This window comes from Lupinus angustifolius, chromosome LG11 (assembly GCF_001865875.1).
Source record: "Lupinus angustifolius cultivar Tanjil chromosome LG11, LupAngTanjil_v1.0, whole genome shotgun sequence".
In the NCBI taxonomy this organism is placed as follows: Eukaryota; Viridiplantae; Streptophyta; class Magnoliopsida; order Fabales; family Fabaceae; genus Lupinus; species Lupinus angustifolius.
In genome coordinates this window covers 18432616-18443938 of record NC_032019.1, presented here as the reverse complement: position 1 = coordinate 18443938, position 11323 = coordinate 18432616, and positions in this window count along the sequence as shown.

Genomic DNA, 11323 nt, shown 5'->3' with positions numbered 1-11323 from the left:
AAAAGATGTAAGCAAAGTAAAAAAATGTAAACAAAGTAAAAGGAAAATATGTATATAGTGTAATGAATGTTAGGATAATGTACTTTTTATTTTAATTAAATATAATATATTAATAATATAAATAACGTGTACCCATAGGCACGGGTACCATAATATCCATATCCGCCCGTATGTACTACATGTATTTTTAAAAATCCGTTTGTAAAATCTGCGGGTACTCGTTTGTGATACGTACCTGTGCCCGTACGGGTTTTACCTGTGGGTACCCACAGATACAGATTTTTTTGTCATCTCTAATTGGAATTGATGTTGCAGCTGTTGGAATTGATGCTGCTGAATGTGAAGAAGAGAATATAGACAAGGCTGTTGGTAATGCAATAAACCTGGACATAATATATGCATTGATTTCATTAAACCACACTATCAGACCCAAATGTGATGATTCAGTTGTACCTGAATGTGTTAATTCATTTGTTACACATTTTCCACATGTGTAAATTAATTTAGTTAAGTAGGTTAGTTTAGTTGGCTAGTACTTCCTTCTTTGTATAAATAGTTTAGTCATTCTCCTTTGTAAAGTAACTTTTGTATTTTTCTTTCATAAATTAATAAAAAGATTAAGATATATTTTTTCATCTTCACTTGTTCTCTCTTTTGGGTTTTGTTCTTCACCCACTATTACTTCTTGAAAAGCTTAAGAAAGCTCTTTCAAATTTTTAGACGTTATCAGAGCTCTTTTACACTCAATATACGTCTTTCATCATTCCAACTAGTGTTTCCAACTTACCCCTAGATCCTTCACAAGATCCATCTTCTATTTACTACATTCATCCTTAAGAGAACCCGACAAATGCATTGGTGTCTCTCTTGTTAACTGGTGAGAATTATCACCAATGGTGTAGATCCATGGCAATGAGTCTGATCACAAAGAAAAAAATTAAGTTTTGTTGATGGCATCATACAAGCACCTCCCAAAACTGATCATGTGTATAAGGCATGAGAAAGATCAATCAATCTTGTAACTTCTTGGATCATTAGATCAGTAAGCCCTTCAATTGCTCAAAGCTTCTTATGGATACACAAAGCATATGAAGTTTGGGATGAACTCAATGAGAGATTCTCCCAAGGTAAAAATTTTAGACTTGTAGAATTAAAATAGTCTCTAGCAAGATTCAAACAAAGGGATTTGAATGTGTTAGAATACTTCACTGAACTAAAGACCCTTTGGGATGAGTATGACAACTTTAGACTAGTTCCAAGGTGTATATGCCATGCCTTTCCTAACATCAAGAAACACAAGATAGAAGATAAAGTCATAAGATTCCTCAAAGGCCTAAATGAGGCATACTTAGGGGTAAGGTCACAAATTCTGCTAATTGACCATCTTCATAACATGAGTAAGGTTATTTCCCTAGTCACTCAGCAAGAAATGCAGCTTTATGGGCAAGATTCATATTCAAAGTCATGGTTGCATCAGGAAATTGGGAAAGAGAAGGATACACTAGCAAAGGAAGAGATTAGAACAGACCAAATCTTGGAAATTCTGGTAGAGGAAGCAACAATAATGCCTATACAAGCAACTCCTATAATAAGTACACCAATACAGGTAAATATTACACCCAATGTAAAAAGTATGACCATGCTGTTGAATTGTGTTACAAGTTGCATGGTTTCCCATAAAACTTTCCTTTTAGAGGAGATCAAAACAACTCTGTCATGAGTGCTAACATTTTTGATCAAGACAAGAATGAGAAGCAAGCATCAGAAATGCATAACTCACAACATGATGACACTATATTTGGCCTTAGCAAACATCAATATTAGGGATTGGTTGACATGTTGCACTTGCAGACATGAGTAAGTTCTTCAAAGCTTGATCACCAAACCAAGAATGCTTACACCAATGTTCTATCTGCAACATCAATGTCCCATGATGAACAAACTCCAGGTATCTCTAAATCTAGCATTCAATTCATATCTTGGATATTGGATAATGGAGCAACAGATTACATAAACTCTAGCCTAGCGAACTATTTAACATATAAACAAATTATACCTATAAGAGTCAAGTTGCCTAATGGAAGTGAGGTTGTGTCATCTATATCAGGAACTGTGATCATTACGCACAATCTCACCATCCATGATGTATTGTACTTACCAACTTTCAAGTACAACTTGCTCTCCATACCAAAATTAACTTCCAAATCCTCTTGCCTTATGTTTTTTGATACTTCATCCTGTGTAATACGGGAGAGGAATTCCCTGAAGATGATTGGTACAACTAGGCTATCTAATGGTTTATATGTGTTGAAGACACCTAAATTCAAACATTGCATCATCATTTTTGTTGCTAACTTTCCTAATATCCTTTATTCCAACATTTGGAATTATAGACTTGGACATCCATCTTATGTGTGTATGGATACAATAAAAACTGATTTTCCCTTTGTCTCTTTTAATAAAGACCATATATGTGATATCTGTCATCACCCAAAGCAAATTTTTTTACCTTTTCCTTTAACTCATACTCAATCTTCACAATGTTTTAATTTAATCCATGTTGACATATTAGGACCTTTATCTACACCTCTATACATGATCACAAATATTTCTTAACCATTCTAGATGATTATGCTAGATTTACTTGGATATTTTTAATGAAAACTAAAGCTGAAACTAATGGATTGTTACAAACTTGTGTCCTCATGGTAGACACACAATTTTGTGTCAAAGTGAAAATCATTAGAAGTGATAATGATCCTGAATTTGCAATGAAATCCTTCTATTCTACAAGAGGAATGCTTCATCAGACCTCTTGTATATACAATCCACAACAAAATGGAGTGATAGAATGAAAGCATCAACATCTCTTGAATGTAGCAAGAGCTCTTCTAATACAGAGCAATTTGCCAAAACTTTATTGGCCATATGCTATTAAACATGTTGCTTATGTTATAAACCTTCTGCACACTCCTATTTTACACAAAAGATCTCCCTATAAGATTCTATATAAAAGGCATCCATATCTACATGTCCTAAAGGTCTTTGGCAGCCTATGTTTTGTTAGTACTCAAGCTCATCATAGGACCAAATTAGATCCTATAGCCAATAAATGTGTTTTCTTTGGTTATAAGGAAGGATTAAAATGCTTTGTTATTCTTGATTTGACCACTAAGGCCATAGAAAGCAGTAGATATATTATATTTTATGAGAATGGTTTCCCTTATAAGTCCTTTGATGAACACATACCTCAAGACTCTCACAATGATGAGTCAAATAAGAAGTATAGGATTTATGATGATACTTTTGTCACACACACATCCTACTAATCTACCTCAAGGTGAAATAGATCATGAGGACACCTACAAAACTTATGAATCACCAGGTCTGTCTTCACAAGATACTCCTCACACTCAAACCAATGAGCCAAACTTAAAATCTCAATTAAACAATCATACTTCTGTTAGAAGAAGAAGTAGTAGGACCACAAAGTTACCTAGATACCTTCATGAATACCATTGTGCTCTTTTAAGTAATAACACTTTTCATAAGGCTAGCAGTAGGTGCCCTTTATCATCCTACTTAAATTATGACAATTTTTTCAAACATTCCAAAGTTAGAGCCTTGTTCCTCATTGTCCAACATGAACCTAAAACTTACTCTCAAGCAGTAAAGTATGCACATTGGCAAGCTGCAATTGATAAAGAAATTGCTGCTTTACAAGAAAACAAAACATGGATCTTAACTGACTTACCTTATGATAAGGAAGCTATTGGATGCAAATGAGTTTTTTATTCATAACTGGTATCTTAAGAAATTAGATGTTAATAATGTTTTCTTACATGGTGATCTAATGGAACAAGTGTATATGATCATTCCTCCTAGCTTGAAGGCTGATAAGCCTCATCAAGTGTGCAAATTAGAGAAATCCTTGTATGATTTAAAACAAACTAGCAGATAATGGTTTGTTGAGCTTTATGTTTTCCTTTTAAAACAAGGATATCACAAAGCTAAAGGGGGTTAGTCTCTGTTCATAAAATGGTCATCAAAGGAATTTATCACAACCATTCTTGTAAATGTAGATGATATTATAATAACTAGTAATAACATAGATGAAATCAACCACATCAAGCTTCTATTAGATAGAACCTTTAAAACTAAGGACTTAGGGGACCTAAAATACTTCTTTGGCTTTGAGATTTCCATAAACAAGTCTAGAATATCCTTGAACAAGAGGAAGTATGTACTAGAAATAATCTCTGATGCTGGTATGATTGGCTGCAAACCAACATCTACTCATGTGGTTTATGGCACTCACATATATCAAGACAGTAGTGATTCTTATCATGATCATGTTGCATATAGGAGGCTAATTTATCTCACTAATACAAGGCTTGATATTAGTTTCTCTATTTCACAATTAGCTCAATTTATGGCCACTCCTCCTAGGACTCATCACACTGCAACATTAAGGGTGTTGATGTATTTAAAAGGATCACCTTCTTTAGCATTGTTCTTTCCTTGCAATTCCTCTATTCAGATTAAATCCTATAGTGAAAGTGACTAGGCCTCTTGCCTAGATACTAGAAGATCAATAAGTGGTTATTGTATCTATTTAGATAAATGTCTCATATCATGGAAATCTAAGAAACAAAAAAACTGTTTCTATAAGCTCTTGTGAAGCTGAATATAGGACAATGGTCATTACTACTTGTGAGATTACTTAGATAACTTACTTACTACAAGATTTACAACATGCTTATTCTTTACATGCTCTATTATATTGTGATAATTAGTCAGCTATGTACATTGCTTCTAACCCTGTTTTTCATGAAAGGACCAAGCATATAGCTTTATGAGTGCAAGATCAAGATTATGTCTTCATTCACTCCCAGTTGGGTCTCATCAATATAAGTGCCCCATCTTGTGTGTGTGTGTGTGTGGGGGGGGTATCAAACAATGTTAAGCAAGTTAACTTACTGCACAAGCAAGTTAACTTGCTAGTGAAAACTGATGGTGATCATTGGCCAAGTAAGGGGCATGATGTGTCAAGCTTTGCTAATCATACTCCTAATCACAAGTCTTATAAATCTATTGTGTAGGCCAAAGTAATTAATACAAAAAGAGGAGTTGCATCTGTTGGAATTTATGTTGCAGCTGTTGGAATTGATGCTGCTGAAAGTGAAGACGAGAATATAGACAAAGTTGTTGGTAATACAATAAACCTGGACAAAAAAGATGCCTTAATTTCATTAAGCCACACTATCAGACCTAAGTGTGATGATTCAATTGTACATGAATGTGTTAATTCATTGTTACTCATTTTCCTCATTTTGCCATTGTGTAAATTAAGTTAGTTAAGTTGGCCAGTACTTCCTTCTTTATATAAATAGTTTATCCATTCTCCTTTGTAAAGTAACTTTTGTATTTTTCTTTCATAAATTAATAAAAAGATTAAGAGGTATTTTTTCATCTTCTCTTATTCTCTTTTTTGGGCACAATTTAACAACAACAAAAACGCCAATTGTCCTATGTCTTTTTTTGTTTTGTTTTTTGTCACTCATAACTATTAGGGAGTACATCTGATGTCCCATAAATTGTGTCACTATATATATTATCTTCTTATAGTTGGTTAAAAATGATTTTATATTAAAAATTAATAGTTAAATATTTTCTGACCAATCACAACTAATAGGAAGGGGAAGAAAAATCTAGTAGGTCATGTCCCTTTTTGTTTCTCCTGTGATCACCTCATTAGGTGAGAAACTGAATAGGAGAATATTGTATTTATAAAATACAATTTTATCCTTCAAAATCACTTCTAAAATTTAATTTAATAATTCATCATTTATCTTTTCTCTCTTTCTTTTTTTCTCTCATACTAAATAACCCTTAAAATTCACTATATTTCTCAATTCATTCTCTTTGCTGTACTCATACTTTATCTTCTGATCTTCTCTCCTACATTGTTCTTTCCTAATTGAAAGAAAACCTATGAATTCTCCTCTTTAACTGTTCTTTCTTTCCCTTCCTCCTCTCAATTCTATGTTCATCATCCAAACATTCCAATATTTGAATAGGAAAAAAACACTCAACAATTATATATCTTCATCAACATCATCATCATGAATCTTTCTTCTACCTCCATATAAGTGTATGACTTGGAATGTGAATTCAGTGTTGTCTTCTTCTTGTAGTTTTTTTAAGTCTAGAGTATCTCCTCCATAACTTTCTGTATCTAATGTATCATAATGCATAAGGTACCTCGGTTTATTTATTTCAATGTAGTCTTATTAATCACACACACACACACACATATATATATATATATATATATATATATATAAGTCAAGTTCTAGGTATTACCAAAAAAAGTAAGTTTTCATAGAGATTCATGAAAATATTTACTTAGAAATGCGTTTCCCAAATGGGGATGGCTAAGAGTACAACTTGATCATCATTCTTAATTTAATAACATTATATTAAAAACTTGAAGACATAAAAGACGTAGTGTTAACCAAATATATGATCTTCAATATGTTGGCTGTTTGGCACTACCGACCAACTCAGCTAATGCTTTGTTTTATTTGGACAATCATGATATCACTCTAAGTATGATAATAATTTATTAAATGGGTTAAAACATTTTCTTCCATTTTCATCATTCAAGAAAAGTACACTTACTTTACAATTTGACTCATATCCTTTCCAACCATCTTTTTGACTGAAAGAGGATATAAGCATATGAGATTTTGCACATCCATTTATGATTTTATCTTCTTATTCAAAACAAACTAGCCACACGCATGGGTAGGCTTACATTGCCATCATCCTTGCTATAATCCACCATCTTATGATAGTCTTTGGACTTAAGTCTAGAATCATCATTTAAGTATATATCTCAAACAAACCTTTCAATTTAATTAATATAAGACTCTATTGGATTTTCTAGATGACTACAAGGTCAAATGTTCGATTACGTACTAGAAGCGGCACTTATTGAGAGAAGTAGTTACCCACATCGATATAGATTAGTTTCTTATCCAAAAAATAGTGAAAAATATCATTGGTTATACAAAAAAAAATTATTATTATCCATAATATATAATTTAGGGTGAGACTATTGACGATCTTAATTAAGTATCTATTTACTATTCTATTCAAGCAATTATATTTTTATAAAACAAAATATAAAATTATAATTGGTTACTAAAAATGAAAATAAATAATTTGAAATATCAATATTCCTGCCCAATAATTTATTTAATATATCATTTGCAGCTTAAGTTGTGCAATTGATCATTGGATTTTCAAGATCACTAAGCTGTTGCTTATTTCATCATTAAGTTGTATTCAGTGTAAGTTAGAAATTGAAGCTACTAATAAAAATATCTAATTACTTTTCTGATGAGAAGATATTAAACATATATATGTAGCCACATGATAAAAAAATCGACACATCCGTATGTAGATATAAAATTAAAGGAATAAGTACCCTTAAATAGTTAAAATCTATATAGATTTCAATTTATAACATGATCTAATGGTGAATATATCATTACTTAGTCACTTTATACACATACTCAATTTTAAAGAAATCTTTTAATTTCCACCGTTATATTGGTCAAAAAATTTCTTATTGTCCTTCAAATTTACGAGTACACTTGTATTCTAGACATTATATTTTCTTGATATGAAATTCAAAGGGCCTTCTTGGCCTTGACTGCAACAAAAATGATAGCATGGGGATTGATGACAATAGAGACAACCACAAAGTTGTATACCTCAATAAACAAAAGCTGTAGAAAGAAGAATGTAAGTAACCACAGTCTTCTTAATCTTATTCTTAATAGAATAATAATATTATTACTCTTTTCTTCATTGTGTCGTTCTTATTTTTTATTTTTGTTATTAAATAAGAACAATTTTTTATTATTCTTAGCAAAGAAAAGTGATGAGGGATGTTGATGTGGTGGGGAAATAATAGATATTGTAGGACCCAAATAAGAATAAAAATCATGTTTACTATTATGATAAAAAAAATATATGATATTCTTATTTTATGGGGAGTTATAATAAATTATAAAATAATGTGTGAGACCTAAATAAAAATAAAAATATTGTTTTTCATTGGAGATGCTCTAAGCCTAAGTAACAAAGACATACTTCTTAAGTGCACCATAGAGTTTAGTACTGAAATATGATATTATAATAAACTTATTATTTATAAAAAAATATATTTAAAATCTAGTTGAATTTGTTTTTAAAAATATGTGTTATCATCTCATTCAATATTGGACTATCTACAGAAATATCTGGATTCCTTCTCACGATGCCATGCAACAATAACATCCAGTTGTATACCAACACAACTTTATGCCATCCAACATATAAAAAGTAAACAAAAAAATGGTCGTACCAAGTAACATTTAACACTCAAAAACTAAAAAAAGTTGATACACCAATCGTCACATGATTATGACTAAAACCAACAAAAATGATGTAAATATTATATTACTATATAAAAAAGTAAAGATATGTATGACCAAAAACTAAAAAGGTTGATAATTTAATAATCTAAATTGATTCTTGCCAGAACCGGGTAAAAGGATTCATGATTATACAAGTGGATGATTAGTATAATATTTGGCCCCTTATCTTTATTTGTTTTTTATCTAGTCTTATATCTTTAATTTTTACAAATTTTAATCATCATTCAAAATAGTGCCTTGCCTTTGTAGCCTAACAAATGGAGGTGATTATAAGGAGTATGTATCATCTCCATTAACAGAGAAATAAATGCTTAAAAAATCAAATAAAAAAATTATTATATAATAACACATTTATCCTTTTAAATATAATAAAATAATATTATTGTTGTTAAAAACATAAGAAAATTGAAGTATTTATCTCAATTAAAAGAACCTATTGTTAGAAATTATAAGTTTCTAATTAAGGTGAGCATTATATATTTGATTTGATACAATGATATCAACTATTTATTTTTTGGTTACATTATAAGTGATCTAATTACTGACACCTCTTAGATTTCTAAAAGCTTATAACGGATATGGGCTTAATGTGTGGATACCCATCAGGTTAACCCACACGGGATAATGAGAAACCTATAAGTTAACACATAAGGAAGGTTATGGTCCTCAATACACCAAATCAAATTTAGTTTTCTCCTCTCCCCATCAGAGTGAAAATGCAAGTCCCAAGAGGAATTAGGGATTTGGTTGAGGAAGGTCATCATACCATAAAACCTCTTTCAGAAACGTAGATCAAAGGAGCACATCCAGGAACATGGATTCAAGTATGACACTGCACCCTTTGATTCATATATGTGTGTGAGAATCATGAAATTCAAGATCCTAAGATTGCTATTTCACCAATCATAAGGAATTTCCAACAAGTGGTATCAAAGCATAGGTTCTGAATTTTATGATTCTCAATTAAGGGTGTTTTCCCAAATCTTGTATGAACCCTAATTTTAATTTGGGGATTATTGAATTATGCTTCCGCTGTTATGTTCTAAATATTGGGAATTTAGGGATTTATTTTTCTATCAAATCAAAGTTTGATACATGTTAATTTCTCCTATTTGATAATGATATGGAAATCACTTCACTTCAAACGTATTTTTGGCAAGTTTATTCCTCAAATTTTTTGCTCCATTTTTCATGAATTTGGTGCCATTAATGCTTATGAATTTTTTTTTACTGTGATGCTACGTACTTGTTGTATTTTACTGCATTACTGTTATATACACTGCACTATATATATTTGAGCATTTATGTTTTTCACTGTCTCGTTACTGTTATATATTAAAGTTCATTCGCTGCAATTTTGTTATATAACTTTTCGTTCAATCAAGTACTGTACCAAATTCATGAAAGAATTATTAGCCTGATTAAAGGGTAGGGCTCAAACTGAAATAGTCATATGAGCATACAAATGGGAGAAAGAAACATAGATAGATGGCAGGCTTATGGTATAATGGATTCAGATTTTGAATTCACCAAATCATAAATATATATAAATATATTTGTGTATATATTTCATATGAAGTTTTTTATGTTATGCTTTTCCACAGCACTTTTTTTTGCTTCAAATCCTTAGGTTGAAACTTGATTATGTGTATACACATGATAAATAATTGTTTGTCAAAGGCATGTATACATTTGCTTGAGCCTCCACAAATTGAAAATAGTCAAGAAGGGTGTTTAAAGTGTGTTTTTATCCAAATGTTTTTTTCTTTGCACTATTTCTTTAAATAGCTTGCACTGTTTTGATTTGGAATTATATTGTAGGATTAAATTTGATAATTATAAAAGATATCAAATATGGAGATTTTAATTTCAAGATCATTTATTTTTGTAATGGACCCATGTTTTAATTTTCTTTGTCTGATAATTATTTTGGATTAATTGATGCAATATGTTGCCAAAGTAACTTCTATTGTGGAAATTAATTGAAATACACATATTAGTATGAGATTATTTATGCGAATTGTGTTCGGCAATAACATACATGTGATGATAAATATGTAACAATTATAAAGTTTTTTTCAATGTGAATAATAGTCGCTCCAAAGAAAGGCTATCATTTGACAGAACTAATTGTTAATATTTGATCATTACACTGAGAGTATCACTTACAAATTGATTTCTCTATCCAAAAACTAGATATTGATGTTGTGTTAGGTATCTTATGATGGGTCTATTATGTGAACATGTCTTGTTTTAAATATATTACATGACTTGTTTGTTTATATTTGAACATGTTATTAATTCTTTGTTATATGGATTCAGTGTCTTTTACCAATGCTGCAAATTTTTCTGCTCAAATTAGTAACATCCCACTGCTGAATGGGACAAACTTTAAGGTCTGGAAGGAAGCCGTAGAAATCATTCTCGGCTGTATGGATTTGGATCTGGCACTTCGTGTGGAGAAACCCATTTCCAATGCAGAAAACCTCGATAGGCTAAAATTGAGAAATGGGAACGCTCTAACCGAATGTGTGTGATGATCATGAAACGCTCTATTCCAGATGCGTTTCGGGGCTCTATATCTGAGGGTGAAAGTGCAAGGAATATCCTTGAAAAAATAGAACAAGTCTTTGCCAAGAATGAAAAGGCGGAGACAAGTAGGCTTTTGGCTAAACTCATCTCCATGAAGTATAATGGCAAAGGGAACATAAGGGAGTACATAATGGAGATGTCTAATCTCGCATCAAAACTCAAGGCACTTAAGTTAGAGCTTGGTGATGACCTACTCGTGCACTTGGTTTTGATCTCTCTTCCTGCACACTTTGGGCAAT